The 17,373-nt window shown below is 47.8% G+C and overlaps 1 protein-coding gene across 6 annotated transcripts in view; it reads left to right on the top strand.

Annotated features, from left to right (window-relative positions):
- The first annotated feature begins 12,589 nt into the window (after nucleotides 1–12,589).
- The window catches only part of CREBRF (CREB3 regulatory factor), an 83,182-nt gene continuing 78,398 nt past the window's right edge, over nucleotides 12,590–17,373 (top strand). For 2 of the 6 annotated variants that reach the window (XM_055387378.2, XM_055387377.2), the window contains exon 1: nucleotides 13,596–13,956. The gene's annotated coding sequence lies outside the window, so the exon portion shown is untranslated. Of the gene's footprint in view, nucleotides 12,750–13,595; nucleotides 13,957–17,373 lie in introns of those variants that run through there. The other 4 variants (XM_004043006.4, XM_019027871.4, XM_055387379.2 and 1 more) reach the window with 4 other exon arrangements.

A 17,373-nucleotide genomic window follows, 5' to 3' on the forward strand; every position in this document is an offset into this window, starting at 1 on the left:
ATCCTCACAAAAACCTATTAAATACATTTATTATCTTCATTTTATAGATGAAGAAATTGAGGCCCAATGTTCCAAGCTGTTGTCAAAAAACCAAATTATAACAAACTAGTTTAAAGATTTCAATTGGCTTTATTTGCAATTCTAGAATCAGGCAACACTTCATTCCATAAAACAGTAAGTCCCAAAGAGCTGAGCAGAAGAGCTTGGCTTTATACACAGAGAGGGGCTGAAGAAAGCAGAAGGAAGGAACAGAGCATATTAGTTACTTTTAGACAGAACAATAGAAATGTCACTGGTTAGTAACATTGGTTTACTTCAGGCTACCTTTTTGGTTTAAGGATTAAGGCAGCCGGGCGCGGTGGCTCACGCCTGTAATCCCAGCACTTTGGGAGGCCGAGGCGGGCGAATCACGAGGTCAGGAGATCGAGACCATCCTGGTTAACACGATGAAACCCCGTCTTTACTAAAAATATAAAAAAATTAGCCGGGTGTGATGGCGGGCACCTGTAGTCCCAGCTACTCAGGAGGCTGAGGCAGAAGAATGGCGTGAACCCGGGAGGTGGAGCTTGCAGTGAGCAGAGATCACGCCACGGCACTCCAGCCTGGGTGACAGAGCGAGACTCTGTCTCAAAAAAAAAAAAAAAGGATTAAGGCAGAGGAACTTCCCTTATCATACTGATTGAAGATTGGAACTTGTCTTCTTGGGAAATTGGTTGTTGTCTGTCTCTCTTGATTTCTTGCAAGGTCAAAAAACTCTTCAGGTTTGGTGATCTGGAACTTTAACACGGCTGACTCCATTTTGATTTTTTTTTTTTTTTTTGAGATGGAGTTTCGCTCTTGTTGCCCAGGCTGGAGTGCAACGGCGCAATCTCGGCTCACTGCAACCTCCGCCTCCCAGTTTCAAGCAATTCTCCTGCCTCGGCCTCCTGAGTAGCTGAGATTACAGGCATGCACCACTACGCCCGGCTAATTTTGTATTTTGAGTAGAGACGGGGTTTCGCCATGTTGGGGCTGGTCTCGAACTCCTGACCTCAGGTGATCCGCCTGCCTCAGCCTCCCAAAGTGCTGGGATTACAGGCGTGAGCCACCGTGCCCGGCCCTCCATTTTGATTTTTAGCCTGGTCTGTTGGGGCCTAGTGCAGGAGCTTATTCCAAAACAATGGCCTCCTATAATGGTTTATTTAACAGTGTTAATTAGAGGAAATGGGGTTTAAACCCAGGGGAGTCCGACTTTAGGGTTCAGGGCTGTCACTGAGGCTCCATTTTTCTGAGGTAAAATTCCTCACTTTACCCATCGATGATGGTCTTGTAGCCTTAGCTTCTTGGCCACACCTTCAACCTTCCAGTGCCTATGGTTGTTCCTAGCCCCAAAAGGTCACGTGGTTCTTATAATACCTTCCATTAAGAAGCCAATAGCTTTCTGAAAATGAGGCCAGAGGCCATTTGGAGAATCCTAAACCTACTGCCTGGGAATGGGCAGGGTCTTGTGGCTCTGAATGTCCTCAGAATGAATTTCCTGCCATCCCTGGGATTCCAGCTCCCCTCTCTCCACAGCTCCCCACGAGACAGGGTTGGAATTGCTAATCCCCTGCCTTTGGGGCAGACTATCAGACCCAAAGGTAGTTCTTTGTGTTGTTTTTTTTTTTTTTCCAGTGACACTTCAATGCCCTCATGCAATAAAGGGGCCTGCCTTGATTTTCCTGAGTTGCCCAAGGGGGCCGGCACCTGCAAGTCCCAGGGAGGGTGAGCACTTCATGCTCTCTGCCAGCGTTTCTGAAGCATGGGGTCGGAATGGGATTTTCCAGTGTTACATTGCATGTGGATAGACGGTGCAGGTCCCTGAGAAAGCATCGCCTCATCTCACCTTCCTCTGCCTGGAAAGTTTCACCCCTCTCAGCTCAGCTCCAGGGGCATGTCCTGGAGGCAGTGCCCCGCCTCCTTCCCTCCAGAGGTGTGCGCTCTTTGCTTCCCACAGCAACCTTTGCTTATCTCCGTTATCACAATTGTACATAACTCTGTCTTTCCCAGGGGCTGCAGAAGCTTTACTGGGCAGGATCCCTTGTTTGTTCGAGTTTGATCCCTACCATCTTGTTCAGTAAATGTTCATTCACTGAAAGTTGGCTTGGAAAAAAAAGTCTTGTGAGAGATCACCTTTTTTTTTTTTTAATTCCGGTCTCTAGATATTGAGTTTTCTTAAAGGATGGTAAAACTGTCTGACCTGGAGCTCTAACATCTTAGAGGGTGAATTTCATGGGGCAGTCACACAGGGCCCCTTGCTTAGAAGGCCCCTGCACTGGGTTTGATGCTCTGCTCTTGTATTGAAATTCTTAGCAATTTTTTTTTTGTGGTGGGGGGGGGGGGGTGGGGGGACGGAGTTTGGCTTTTGTTGCCCAGGCTGGAGTGCAACGGTGCAATCTCGGCTCACCGCAACCTCCGCCTCCTGGGTTCAAGTGATTCTCCTGCCTCAGCCTCCCGAGTAGCTGGGATTACAGGCATGTGCCACCATGCCTGGCTAATTTTGTTTGTTTGTTTGTTTTTTTTTTGAGATGGCATCTCACTCTGTCACCCAGGCTGGAGTGCAGTGGCGTGGTCTCGGCTCACTGCCAGCCCCACCTCTTGGGTTCACGCCATTCTCCTGCCTCACCCTCCCGAGTAGCTGGGACTACAGGCGCCTGCCACCATGCCTGGCTAATATTTTGTATTTTTAGTAGAGACGGGGTTTCACCGTGTTAGCCAGGATGGTCTTGATCTCCTGACCTTGTGATCCGCCCACCTCGGCCTCCCAAAGTGCTGGGATTACAGGCGTGAGCCACTGTGCCCAGCCTAATTTTGTATTTTTAATAGAGATGGGGTTTCTCCATGTTGGTCAGGCTGGTCTCGAACTACTGACCTCAGGTGATCTGCCTGCCTTGGCCCCACAAAGTGCTGGGATTACCTGTGTGAGCCACAGCGCCCAGCCTTGAAATTCTTAGAAATTTTTGAACAAGGTCCCTGCATTTTCATTTTGCACTTAGCCCCACAAATTATGCAGCTAGTACTGCATATTATAAGGAGACTCTCTAGTCAATCAGCAGGTCCTAATTGGGATCCACACCTATCTGTAAACCCCCTGAAAGCACCTGCACAATTAGGGGTGTGTATATTCGTGTGTGTTTTTCTGGAGAGCAAGTCTATGACTTTCGTCAGACCCGAAGCCAAGTTCAGAGCCGTGGTTATTAACAATAACAACGTCACCCAGGCTGGAGTGCAATGGCATGATCTTGTCTCAGTGCAACCTCCGCCTGCTGGGTTCAAGCAATTATCCTGCCTCAGCCTCCTGAGTAGCTGGGACTGCAGGTGCGTGCCACCACGCCCAGCTAATTTTTTGTATTTTTAGTAGAGACAGGGTTTCACCATGCTGGTCAGGCTGGTCTCGAACTCCTGACCTCATGATCTACCTGCCTCGGCCTCCCAAAGCGCTGGGATTACAGGCGTGAGCCACTGTGCCCGGCCCAACAATAGCCATCTTTTACCTAGTGCTTATTGTGTGCCAGGGCCTAAGGACATTATGTAACTGTGATAAGGACAGGAGGCAGGGAAATACTGGGTAGAAGAGAGTGGTTCTCTGGCAAAGGCCCACCCACAACCCCGGGCCTGGGGCCCTAAATGAGAACTTCACATCCCTGTTTTCCCACCTAAATGTTGCTTTTTCCAAAACCACACTGGCCTGCCAGACCCCCCATCCTGTACCCATAAGAACCCCAAACTCCACTGGCAGAAAAGCAGAGCAGTGCAGCAGAGGAAAGAGAAGAAGCATCTGAACATCAAAGAGGCAGCTGGTCGGCTGCTTAGTCTGCAGCCAAACTCCTTCCCACTCTATCCACTTTCCTCCTCCCCATCCCGCTGAGAGCCACCTTCATCTCTCAATAAAACCTCCACATTCACCATCTTTCAAGTCTGTGTGACCTGATTCTTCCTGGATGCTGGACAAGAACCCAGGTGCCAAGAGGGCAGGGTGTAAAAGGCTGTCACCCTGACTCTCCACTGAGCTGGTTAACACTTAGCTGTCCACAGACGGCAAGGGCTAAAAGAGCATTAATTGTAACACACCCCTACAGGCTACCATGGGGCCCGAGTCCAAAAGCGCTCGCCCTGGCCCCAGCACCCGCTCACCTGTGTGCTCTCCCTCCAGCAAGGGGTTTGAGTAAGCAAGCCACACCCCTGTCACAAGTCCCCCGAAGGGGTCCAGGGAACTCTCCCATCTCAACTGTTACGGGTTCATTACCTGATGCACACAGCAAGTCAATAAATACATCGTGACACCAGGTTGCAGCAGACAAACAGGTTTAATCATAGGGTCATGAAACGAGGAGATGACCCTTGTTTAAATCCATTTCCCTGAGGAGTCTGGGGCTAGGGTTTTTAAGGGTTTTGGAGTGGGCCAAAGTGTGGAGATGGCTGATGGGTTGAAGAGTGCAGAGTGAAGTCATGGGACAGAGAGCTGAAGAAGCTGGGTTGTCATGCTGATCCCGTTCCTCTGTGGGGGTCTTCAAACTGGGAGCTGGAGTTGGGGTCTGGAAAACATCTTAAGTGAGCCTTAAACAAAAGTCTTATGATTCTAATGCCAGAGATCCTGTCTATAGAACCATGGGGATGGAAATCAACTTTTTTTTTTTTTTTAAAGACAGAGTTGCCCAGGCTGGAGTGCAGTGGCACGATCTTAGCTCACTGCAAACTCTGCCTCCTGGATTCAAGTGATTCTCTTGCCTCAGCCTCCGGAGTAGCTGGGATTACAGGCACCTGCCTCTAAGCCCAGCTAATTTTTGAATTTTTAGTAGATACCGGGTTTCACCATATTGGCCAGGCTGATCTGGTACTCCTGACCTCATGATCTGCCCATCTCAGCCTCCCGAAGTGTGATTACAGGTATGAGCCACCACGGCCGGCTGGAAATCAATTCTTAAAGCAGTCTTATGGCCCTGATGTCAGAAGTCCTACCTGTAGCAACAACAGGGATGCAAATGGTCAGTGTCTAGTGCTCCATGACTTTTTTTTTTTTTTTTTTGAGATGGAGTCTCACTCTGTTGCCCAGGCTGGAGCGCAGTGGCACAGTCTCGGCTCACTGCAACCTCTACCTCCCGAGTTCAAGCAATTCTCCTGCCTCAGCCTCCCAAGTAGCTGGGACTACAGGCATGCGCCACCACGCCCACCTAATTTTTGTATTTTTAGTAGAGATGGGGTTTCACCATGTTGGACAGGCTGGTTTTGAACTCCTGACTTCAGGTGATCCGCCCACCTCTGCCTCCCAAAGTGTTGGGATTACAGGCATGAGCTACTGCGCCCTGCCATGCTCCATGACTTTTAGCAACAAGGAAGTGGGGCCAGAGGGCAGCCTGATGATTGCTTAATTATATTTCTGTTCAGAATCTGGCACGCAATTCTTGTCAACCCTGTGGGGACAGTTTTAGTTATATTAGTTGCCTTATGCTTCACCAGATTTTAATTGGATTGGGGCAGGGCAGAAAGCAGTATTACACATTTCCTGCCTTCTTAATACTCCCAACCCCTCTGTTTCTCACCCAGAGAGGAGACAAAAAACCCACATACTGGGTCCTCCCTTCTCCCATGGTGTTCACAGGAGCCTGAACCTGTGTCATTACTCCCTTTGTTAGGAGGAGGGGAGAACCACCCCCTACTTTGTCCTAATCCCTACTTCAAGTCCCACCATTACTCCCAATTTTCCCAAAGATGGTTTCTTCTTTCGCCAAGCTGGGGAGAGGTGACTGGGTAAGTAGACAAGAGGCCCCCTCTTTATATTATTTATTTATTCATTTATTTTTTCAGACAGAGTTTCACTCTTGTAGCCCAGGCTGAAGTGCAATGATGCCATCTTGGCTCACCGCAACCTCCGCCTCCCGGGTTCAAGTGATTCTCCTGCCTCAGCCTCCCGAGTAGCTGAGATTACAGGCATGTGCCACCACCCCCGGCTAATTTTATATTTTTTAGTAGTGACGGAGTTTCCTCATGTTGGTCAGACTAGTTTCGAACTCCCGACCTCAGGTGATCCGCCCGCCTCAGCCTCCTAAAGTGCTGGGATTACAGGCGTGAGCCACTGCGCCCGGCTATTTTTTTGAGACTATTGCTCAGGCTGGAGTGCAGTGGTGTGATTATAGCTCACTGCAACCTCAACCTCCCGGGCTCAAGCGGTCTTCCCACCTCGGCCTCCCGAGTAGTTGGGACTACAGGCATGTGCCACCACACCCCACTAATTTTTAAATTTTTTGTAGAGACAAGGTCTCGTTATGTTGCCCAGGCTGGTCTTGAACTTCTGGTCTCAAGGGATCCTCCCACCTCAGCCTTCCAAAATGTTGGGATTACAGGTGTGGGCCACCACACCCAGTCTAAGACTGGCTGTCATGCTGATGGGTCGTCATGGCATCAGGAAAGGGCTGTAGCCAGCTCACCTGTGGCCAGAATCCCTCTGGCTTTATCCGTTGGTAGATCCTGAGTTATGGGGACTGAGTAATGAGAAGGAGACTTGGTCCTTCCTCCTGGTACTGCCTCTCTTAACATAGGACAGGAGCTACAGCTGGCATTCAGGTCTGTTGACGTGCTTTATGTCCCACTGTTGCGGTTCCAGAATGTTGCACCCATTTATTTTATACTTTTCATCTTGGAGTCTGGACCTTGTGAAAACAAGATGAAAACTCAAACTTAAAAAAAACTGTTGGCCATAGTCCAACGTTTTGCTGTCACGTGAGGGAAATCTATGACTTTGTGGATTTGTGGGTTAAAAGAATACTTTGGATAATAGGATGCCCTAACTTCATCATCAATTCTCCGAACTTCAGCAGCCTCTCTGAACGGCTGACTTCCTTCACTTGGGAATCCAGCTTCACTGTGTTCATCGGATTGGCTTCTTTGGTCCACGCCTCCGTTTGTATTTCAACAAATTATTCTCAAGGCTACAGGTCTTGATCTTCTCATCGATCTGTTCCTCCACTTTCTGTTTTTATCGTCCTACTTCTGACACCATCAACAGAATGCCTTACTGTACCTATCATTTGGGAGTATTTTCTACAACAAATGCTAGGTTGTTCTCACTCCTTAGCTTCCTGGTTTGCTATCAGTTAGAGTTGCTGATACTACCAGTGTATGTTCAGCTCAGCACTGACAAGATAAAACAAAACAAAAAAGCCATAGCAGCTATTAGTTGTCCTAGGAGTTTCCAGTCTTAGTGAAACAGTCAAAACAATTTTGAGAGGAATGCTGCCTTGGAAGACAACGGAATCCCAAAGCCCTCTGAGTCGCTGGCTGCCTTCTCTTTGCCATGCTACTTTCCCTTCTCTGCTGGTTCTCTACTAAGAAGCTTCCAGGCACATTCCTCCCTGGAAAGTGGAGAAGGTGGGGGGGCATCTATTTTTAAAATTTATTTATTGATTGATTGAGACTGAGTCTCACTCTGTTGCCCAGGCTGCAGTGCAGTGGTGCAGTCTCGGCTCACTGCAACCTCCGCCTCCCGGGTTCCAGCAATTCTCCTCCCTCAGCCTCCCAAGTAGCTGGGACTACAGGCGCCTGCCACCACGCCCAGCAAAATTTTTCTATTTTTAATAGAGACGGGGATTTCACCATGTTGGCCAGGCTGGTCTCAAACTCTTGAACTTGTGATCTGCCCGCCTCAGCCTCCCAAATCGCTGGGATTACAGGCGTCAGCCACCATGCCCGGTCTAAATTTTATTTTAAATACAGACAGGGTTTCCCCATGTTGCTCAGGCTGATCTTAAATGCCTGGGTCAAGGAATCCTTCTGCCTCGGTCTTCCAAAATGCTGTGATTACAGGCGTGAGCCACCATGCCCAGCTGGGGGTATCTATTATGCATCAGGCCCTGCATTTAATCCTCAGAATCAATAACTGTGAGGCAAGTTATTACAGAATTAAGGAACAGACAGGTTAGTTACTTATCCAACTAAGTTTTTCTAGCAAAAAGGTGGTGCTGAAATGCATATGTGTCCTGCTCTTAACAACCCTCTAACGGCTCCCTTCTGATGAACTCTGGTTGGATTGTGGGGTCAGTCTCCCCCACTAGGTTCTGAGTTCCTCCAGGGCAAGGATTGTGTCTTCAGTGCACACATTAGGCACTCCACAGATGTCAGTTTATTTCTCTCCCTTTCCTATTCCTAACCCCCGCCCATCACTAAACACAGGCTGGAAGATGGTTATCTAATGAAGTGCTTTGCATTTTTTCTTCATAACTCAAGGATTTGTGTTTATGCCCATGTGATTTTATTGAAGAAATAATATCAACACACGATATGAATAATACAAAGCAGTAAGTACATTAAGTGCTTAGTTCGGCGGTAGAGGAAAGGAGATTAAGGAGGGCAGAAATAGACATGGTAGAAATAGATTCCATGAAAGAGGTGAGATCTTGAGCCATGGAGGTTGAACAGAATTTAGATATTAATCTGTCCATTCAGAACACAAGCAGGCTCCTATCCTACGGCAGGACTGGTGCTAGGTATGCGAAATGGGGTGGAATGAGGAATCAGGGTGAATAAATGGGAGACTAGAGAAGGATATTTGGGACCAATTGTAGTGCTTTCTGTGGAAGTAAGAAACCAAGGCTCAGAGCTGTCACACGAAGAACACTGCGTCCTCTTGAGAGATCAGGCAGTGGGAAGAACTGACCTTTCTTCTTCCCCCAAATAATTATTTTATTTTATTTCATTTTTTAAAGATTAGTCAAGTGCAGTAGTCAGGCAAAAGAGCAGAACAAGGAGTTCCACCTGTAACTAACTATGAACAATTGAGATAATTCATTACCTTTGGACCAGCCCAAATAATTTTTTTTTCTTTTTTTTTGAGATGGAGTTTTCCTTTGGTGAGTTTTGCTCTTGTTGCCCAGGCTAGAGTGCAATGGCGTGATCTCAGCTCACTGCAACCTCTGCCTCCCAGGTTCAAGCGATTCTTCTGCCTCAGCCTCCCGAGTAGCTGGGATTACAGACACCTGCCATCACGCCCGGCTAATTTTTGTATTTTTAGTAGAGACGGGGTTTCACTATGTTGGTCAGGCTGGTCTTGAACTCTTGACCTCAAGTGATCCATCCGCCTCGTCCTCCCAAAGTACTGGGTTTCCAGGCATGAGCCACCATGCCCAGCCCCAAATAATATTTTTGGTAAGATGAATGAAGGATAGAGGCCAATTGCTAACCATCAATCAGTATCTCTTTTCAATTCACTCCAGTCTTCTCAGAAAGAAAATCAGTTTTTAGTGTCAGAAGGACACAGCTTTTCCTGGAGATCTTCCAGCTTTGAGTTAATTAATCTCACTTCTAAAGCTGTGAAGTCTTATTTAACAAATCACACAGGCCTAGAGGGGTCCGGAAAGAAAACATTTAGACTTGAAATGATAACACTGTCTTAAAAGATGTCTGTGAGCAGCAGGCAGAGCTCAATCTACTGTAATGAAGATTTACACACAGCGCAAAGTTATGACCTACAGGTCATATGGAAAGTTAGGACCTGTGCCAACCATTTTAATTCTTTCAGGATGTACGCTCAGTGTTGAAGTTAAAAAGATCATAGAGAATACCCAGTTTTACTTCTGATCCCTTGTGGTGAAGAAACTGGAACTCAGAGAGGTCACCTTGGATCTTATAGTTAGTGGTAAAGCTCAAATTGGGGTCTTGGCTCCAAGAACAGTGTTCCAAACACATGAAGGTTTAAAGTAGGTAAAATGCCTGCACATACAAAGGATATCTCTGGAAGAAGACACAGAATGTGGGTAACTGTGGTTACCTCTGAGAAGGGAAAATGAGTAGCCAAGAAACAGGAACAGGACAGAGACTTGATATTCACTGAATACTTTCTTGTGCCTTTTGAATTTTGTACCATCTATATATGTTAGGTAATCGAAAATAAAAAAATTATTTTAAGAATTTGGCCGGGCGCGGTGGCTCACGCCTGTAATCCCAGCACTTTGGGAGGCCGAGGCAGGCGGATCACGAGGTCAGGAGATCGAGACCATCCTGGCTAACACGGTGAAACCCCGTCTCTATTAAAAACACAAAAAATTAGCTGGGCGTGGTGGCGGGCGCCTGTGGTCCCAGTTACTCAGGAGGCTGAGGCAGGAGAATAGAGTGAACCCGGGAGGCAGAGCGTGCAGTGAGCCGAGACAGCGCCACTGCAGTCCAGCCTGGGCGAAAGAGCGAGACTCCGTCTCAAAAAAAAAAAAAATAAAAAAAAAAAAAAAAAAAAAAGAATTAAAAGGAGTTCTTGGTTTGTTTCCCCCATTGTATCATATTTGTGTAAAGCGTGTTTTTCTGACTCATGCTATTCCAGAATGTAAATTATTCCGCAGGAACCAGGTTAAACACTTTGGAAGTGGCGATGCCAGTTGGTTACTACTTTGTGGCTAGAACAAGAAGCCAATGATATTACAGAGTTCCAACTTCCTGCCAACTTTGACTGTGACAGAATCTGGCAGGATAAAACCCAGAGAAACACAAATCAATTCAGAGCCAGTGATTTCATTCATTTTGGAGCAGGATATAGTCATTAACAAACCTTGATGGAAAGGTCTCCTTTAGCCAAAACCTCATCCTTTCCAAGACAACGGAAGAGGGAAATGTGGGAATCCAATGTAACTCACTAGTAAACACCTTCAGTGGGCGGAGCCTCACGCTAGGAGATAAACCTGGCTGCCCCCTGACCCCAAGGAACTGCCCAGCAGAGGAGATGAACATGCCCGTGTCCAGATAGCAGAGTAACAATGGAAGGTCTAACGATCTGCTGGAGCTTTTTCAAATATAGTATTACAAGAGAAGATGGTCTGTCATGTATGCCAGGGAGATTTAATGCATGAATCTCATGTGAACGATTCGGGGCAACTTGGCTCAAACTTCCCAGCTAGTTTTCCTCTTTTTCAATTTTAAATTCCAGTTGATGTGGAAAACTAGAATGTGGTATGTGTTAGATTTAAAAAAATTATAATCCTGGTACTCACTTTGCAGTAGGGGAAATACTCATTCCTTCATTGGGCATGGAGGCCCTACTATGTGGTTGGTATTGTGGCGGCTACAGAGGAGAGATTTATGCTTTTACTTTCCTGTTAGGTATCTACATATAGCTATCTATTCATTTTGTGTACAGAAGTATTATTTTAGTGGCTGTTAACCTGCTAAAGTCTAAAGTTATCTGTACTTGCTATTTAGTATACAGTACATCTTCCAAATGATGCCCTTAAACAATTTAATAATTCAACTATTGATTAAGTGCTTACTATATGCCAGGCACTATGATAAGTGCTTTATATGAATTATTTCACTTAGTTCTCACATCAACCCCAGAAGGTACTAACAGAGGAGGAAATTGAGCTTCACAGAGGTTAATTTGTGTTGCTTTACACGTGGTGAAACAAGGATTCAAATCCAGACTATTCATTCAACCAGTATGTAATGACTGTCTATGTGCCGGGCATGGAAGGTACAGGATAAACACTGCCCAGTCCCTGCTCTCCTGATGATTATGATCTGTGGGTCTTTTTGATTCCAAAGTCCATGGTTTTGACAATGACACTATACTACTTCTCTAAATCTGTGCAAAAGGGAGTCACATTTTCAAAGGCGATTCCTCCTAACAGAAACCTGGGCGGGTGTCTTTATTCCCCAGTCCTCCTTTCCCTGTGCTTACTAAAATCAAATTTCTGTTGTGTGTTCAGATCAATTCCGTGCCTTTAAGATGTATAAAAAGCATCTGGAAAAATAGGCTGTGATAAAAGACAAGGGCTCCAGCCCTAGCTAGCTCACTTACTAGCTGCCTGACCTCGGGCAAGTAACTTAACTCCTCTCAGTCTTAATTTTCCTGTCTGAAAAACGGATATATTACTACTGCACGTGCTTGCAGGGAAAACCAATTGAGATGATAAGCCCACCATATAGTACTCGTTCAATAAAGGGACGCTGTTGTTATTAAGAGGATCAGGAAGTGCAAGAAAACGACCATGTGCCACGGAGGTTTGTCTGTCTAGGCGCTTCTGTAGTAGTGGCATTCTGGTTGTACAGTCGTATACGGGTCTCTCTCTTCAAAGGTGCACGCAGTCTGATTGATCCCTGTGTCTCGGAATCCGAGCTAAATAAATATTGAGTCGGTGAATGAATGAACGAACGACAAAAGGCAAGGTTTGTCTCTCACTTAATTAAGACGTTCAGATGGGGAGGCGGTCCATTACCCATGACATCGATACAATCCCCCTACTAATCAAGTTAGCCACTTCAAGTTTCAGTGAACTTAAACTACAAAATGGGCAAACGGACACCTCATGCCTCACAGCGCAGTTCTGAGATCTGATAAAACGCTGCATTTGAAGCCTTTGTAAAAAGGAACATCCTCTCCCATCCTGGGCGTGCTGCCGGGTATCGCAGACGGCCCACGCCCACACTGCAGAGGCCGGCACCGAGCCCCCGCTCCGCCCTCTCTTCCTGGTTTTTCCCGGCAACCCGCCCCTCCGGCGACACGTGACAGGGGTGCCCGGCCGGACTCAGCCCCTGATTGGCCGGGCTGTGGAACGCCTCGCGATTGGCCCGAGGCCGGCGGGCCCCCGCCTCCCTCCTCCTCCTCGCCGCGGCCCACGTGAGGGGGGCGAGTCACGCGATTTCCGGGAACCCGTCAGGAAGGACATAAACAAAACAAACCCGAGGCAGCATGGAGAGGGGCCGTGGCCCCTGCAGCGGAACCGGACCCAGTCCCTGAGCCGCCCCTACACCCACAGGTGAGCGCCGCCACCCGCTGCTCGGAACCCCCAGGGGCCTGGGCTGGGCGAAGAGCGGAACGGGGGGCGGAGGGCCGCTTGCCTAGGAGGCAGCAGCGCTGGGGCTCTGGGCCGGGCCGGCGCGGGGCGGGGGCCGGGACCACGGCCGAGTGCTAGGGCGCGCGGGCCTTGGGCCACCGCCTGCAGGTCACGGGGGCTCCGCTCCCCTCCCCCACCCCCGGCCCGGGACGGTTACATAAAAGCGCGGGGCGGCGGTAGATGGGACTCGCGGGCGGGCAGTAGGCTAGGCCGGGGATGGGCAGCGCCGGGCGTCCGTCCTGCCGGGCCGCCCGGCCCTTCCCCACTGCCTCGGAGCCCGGGGCCGCCGCTGCCGGCAGTCGGCCTGTCAGAGAAGAGAGCGGGTGGGAGGGGCCCGGGAGGGGAGGGGAGGCGAGACTGGCGGGGGAGGAGGGGAGAGAGGGGCGTGTGAGGAAGGGCCGGGGCCGCGGAGGTTGGAGCCAGGCTGGCAGGAGACGAAGAGGCGCGGGCTGGGGCTAGGGGGGTCCGAGCAGGGCAGGGCGTCTTGGGGGTAGCCGCTCCCCCTTCTGTCCCCGCCTCAGAGGCGACGGGCGAGGGGCCTCCCTCCCGGGATTTGTTTATATGTCTTCTCAAAGCAGCTTGAAGCGGCTGAGGGGCGGAGCCCTCAGAGCTGAGTGGCAGACTCTGGCGTCCAATGGAGCGGGCGGATGGAGACTACTGCACCAATGGGCGTGGGGGAGGCGGTGCCGCGGGGGCCACTAATTGGTTAGGCTGTGCCGGAGGTGGGCCGGGCGGGGCAGCCATGTTAGATGGGAGGGGACCAGTGGTGGTGGGTCACTGAGAGGGGAGGAGACAGGGCAAAGGGCGAGGGAGCCGGGCCGGGGGTGTTTCGGGTGTCCGAAGGCGAGTCCGATCGGACCAGGAAGTAGCTCAGGGGAGCCTGACCTCGACCCGCCTTTCTCCTCACACGAGCTGAGGAGGCAGGGAAGTACCGAGGGCAGTCAAGCCTCCCCTGGGGGTGGTTCCTGGGACTAGATGGAGCTCAGTCTCTGGATTCTCCCTCTTTCTCGACCCTATGCTTCCTGACAGACCTGGCCGCCAAACCCTGTAATCACCCTGCTTTAACCCAAGAAAGCAAATCTTTCTGCCGTTTCTGAGCTGGCTTGAGCCTTAAGACTACCTTAAGGAGGTACTTGGATAAATAGCCGTCTGAATTTCTGTACCAGGCCTCAGATAAGAGACAGGCAGTGAAGGGGAAGTTTTGCTTTCTGAATTTTGTAAAAGAAAACGGGACTAGAAAAGCCGAGAAAGTTGAGGGCTGGGCGGGGTTTCTCTCTCTTTTTTTTTTTTTCTCATCAGGATGCCTTTTAAAGATTAGGCCCCGTGCGCTTGTCCTAGTCTTAGTAGTAATTTGCCCCTCTTGCTAACATAAGTTGGTAGTCCACATTAATCAGCTTCTTGAGAAAACTGAGCCCACAGGAAGTTATTTAGTTTCGAAGGTTCTTTGGGACTTTTCTTGCGAATACCCTGCAGGTGAAAAATAGGATCAAGGCCTGGAAATTTCTTTCTTTTTTTTTTAAAGCAGAAAACAAGACTTGTGTGTAAATCTTGTGATCTGTCGTAAACTAGTTGTCACTTGATTGTACTTTTAAATATCTTTAATCTTTTAATCCAAAATAGGATATACACCAGAGGCAGGGAAAAATGGTATGAATAATTGGAAAATAACTTATTTTAATCTAATTGTATTATGATTATTTTGGCATCCTTTTGACCTTGTTAAATGCTTAATTTTGGTTTGTGTTTACATCGGATTACAACCTGTGGCTACGTTGGTATTGTCAAGGGTACCAAGCTATTGATGGCATCTTTGGTTAAGTACTTAGGCGTAGGAACATGCCTTAGATAGATCATGCAGGGGCTAATCAGAGTTAGCTGTATTAAGAATTTGCATTATCTTCTATTTTATTAGCTGGAGAAAAAGAATAATTGGTAAATGATTCATCAATTTTTTTTTTTTTTTTGAGACGGAGTCTCGCTCTGTCGCCCAGGCTGGAGGGCAGTGGCGAGATCTCGACTCACTGCAAGCTCCGCCTCCCGGGTTCATGCCATTCTCCTGCCTCAGCCTCCGGAGTAGTTGGGACTACAGGCGCCCGCCATCACGCCCGGCTAATTTTTTTTGTATTTTTAGTAGAGACGGGGCTTCACCATGTTAGCCAGGACGGTCTCGATCTCCTGACTTCGTGATCCGCCCGCCTCGGCCTCCCAAAGTGCTGGGATTACAGGCGTGAGCCACCGCGCCCAGCCTCTTTTTTTTTTTTTTTTTTTAAGACGGACTCTCCGTCTGTCGCCCAGGCTGGAGTGCAATGGCACGATCTCGGCTCACTGCAACCTCCGCCTGCCGGGTTCTAGCAATTCTCCTGCCTCAGCCTCCCGAGTAGCTGCGACTATAGGCGCGTGCCACCATGCCCGGCTAATTTTTTGTGTTTTTAATAGAGACGGGGTTTCACCATGTGCTGGTCAGGCTGGTCTCGAACTTCTGGCCTTAGGTGATCCACCCACCTCAGTTTCCAAAGTGCTGGGATTACAGGCGTGAGCTACTGCGCCCGGCCTGATTCATCAATTTTTGTAGTACTTTGGCATGACTGACTCAGTTCTGTAAATAATGATACATAAAAACATAATCCCTGATTATTTGATAAACTTGAATTCTTACGTATAACTTTTGCAGTAAATGAGGGTATTAGCTTATTTATCAGTTCTCATTTTTCTTTTTCTTTTTTTTTTTTTTTTGAGACGGAGTTTCGCTCTTGTCGCCCAGGCTGGAGTGCAGTGGGAAGATCTCGGCTCACTGCAATCTCCGCCTCCCGGGTTCAAGCAATTCTCCTGCCTGAGCCTCCCGAGTAGCTGGGATTACAGGCGGCCACCACCACGCCAGGCTAATTTTGTATTTTTAGTAGAGACGGGGTTTCACCATGTTGGCCAGACTGGTCTTGAATTCCTGACCTAAGGTGATCTGCCCGCCTTGGCCTCCCAAAGTGCTGGGATTACAGGCGTGAGCCACCGCGCCTGGCCTATCAATTCTTATTTTATCAGGTGGCATTGTGTTGCTTTTGGAACCCTAGCCCTTACAATGCCCTAATTAGTTTAACAGAGAAGTATAGTGAAAATTAAAATAAAAACTTTTCATTGATACCTAGAATATTCCAGGCAGTTTTCATTGTTGCATCGGTTGATAAAGTCAATCAGCATTGCTTATATAATGCTCTCTTATTCTAAGAATGGCAAATAGATGCAATAGAACTTATTTGGGTATAATTCCTTCATATGACTGGTATATCAGCTTTGGGGTTTTTATATTCATAAACATAGAAGAGGCTAAATACCTTCCGAAGAGAGTCTGGATGCTCCATTTACCATCATTCTCTGTCATGGCAGGTGAAAGCAAGCTTTTATATAGACAATGTTCTACTTAGTTTACAGGGTGTCTACTTAGTTTACAGGGTGGATGTGTGTGGGTTCTAGGATACTAGTGTAAGAAGTAAAGGAATAACTAGCATGGTTCCTGGTGGTGGTTAAATACAAGTGACAGTGAAGTACAGTAAGTTTGTGTGTTGATTCTATTAATATAACTCAGTTTTTAAAAGATAAAGAGAACTGAAATCACTGTTTGCTTTTAAAGCTTAATTTTCAGTCAAGATCGGCATTTATATATTTATTTAAAAAATACATATATATATATATATATATATTTTTTTTTTTTTTGAGACGGAGTCTAACTGCGTTGCCCAGGTTGGAGTCGGGTGGCGTGATCCTGGCGCACTGCAACCTCCGTTTCCTGGGTTCAAGCGATTATCCTGCCCCAGCCTCCCGAGTAGCTAGGATTACAGGCGTGCACCGCTGTGCTCCGCTAATTTTTGTATTTTCAGTAGAGACAAGGTTTCACCAAGTTGGCCAGGCTGGTCTTGAACTCCTAATCTTAAATGATCCGCCCGCATTGGCCTCCCAAAGAGCTGGGATTACAGGTATCAGCCACCGGTGCCCCCTCTAGTTATGTGATTTTGAAATGAATTAGCAGTCGCTTGTTTCCATGTAGGGTTGAACTTGGATTTTATTGAGGAACAATTCACTGACACTTTCACCATATTCAGTAGCTCATTTCGGGATAGGTAAACTCTTAGACTAGACATAAATTTGTCAGATAATTGGTTCTGATTATTTTAAGACAAGGGTTGACAGACTTTTTTTTTTGGAACAGGATCAAATAGTTAATATTTAGGCTTTTTCAGCCTTATAGTCTCTGCCACAACTACTCAACTTTGCAATCTGTAGCATGAAAACAGCTGTAGAAAATATGTTCTACATATTTTTGGGCTGTATTCCAATAAAACTTTATTTACAAGGTCAGGCTGTGCCTCTATTTGTGCTTCCACGGCTATAGTTTGTCAGCCCCTGTTGTAAGACATCAGTCAGTGAGGTTTTTTGTTTGTTTGTTCGTTCGTTTTTTGAGACGGAGTCTAGTTCTGTCCCCCTGCTGGAGTGCAGTGTCACGGTCTCGGCTCACTGCAACCTCCGCCTCCCGGGTTTAAGCGATTCTCCTGCCTCA

The sequence above is a fragment of the Gorilla gorilla genome, chromosome 4, assembly GCF_029281585.2.
Source record: "Gorilla gorilla gorilla isolate KB3781 chromosome 4, NHGRI_mGorGor1-v2.1_pri, whole genome shotgun sequence".
NCBI classification, from domain to species: Eukaryota; Metazoa; Chordata; class Mammalia; order Primates; family Hominidae; genus Gorilla; species Gorilla gorilla.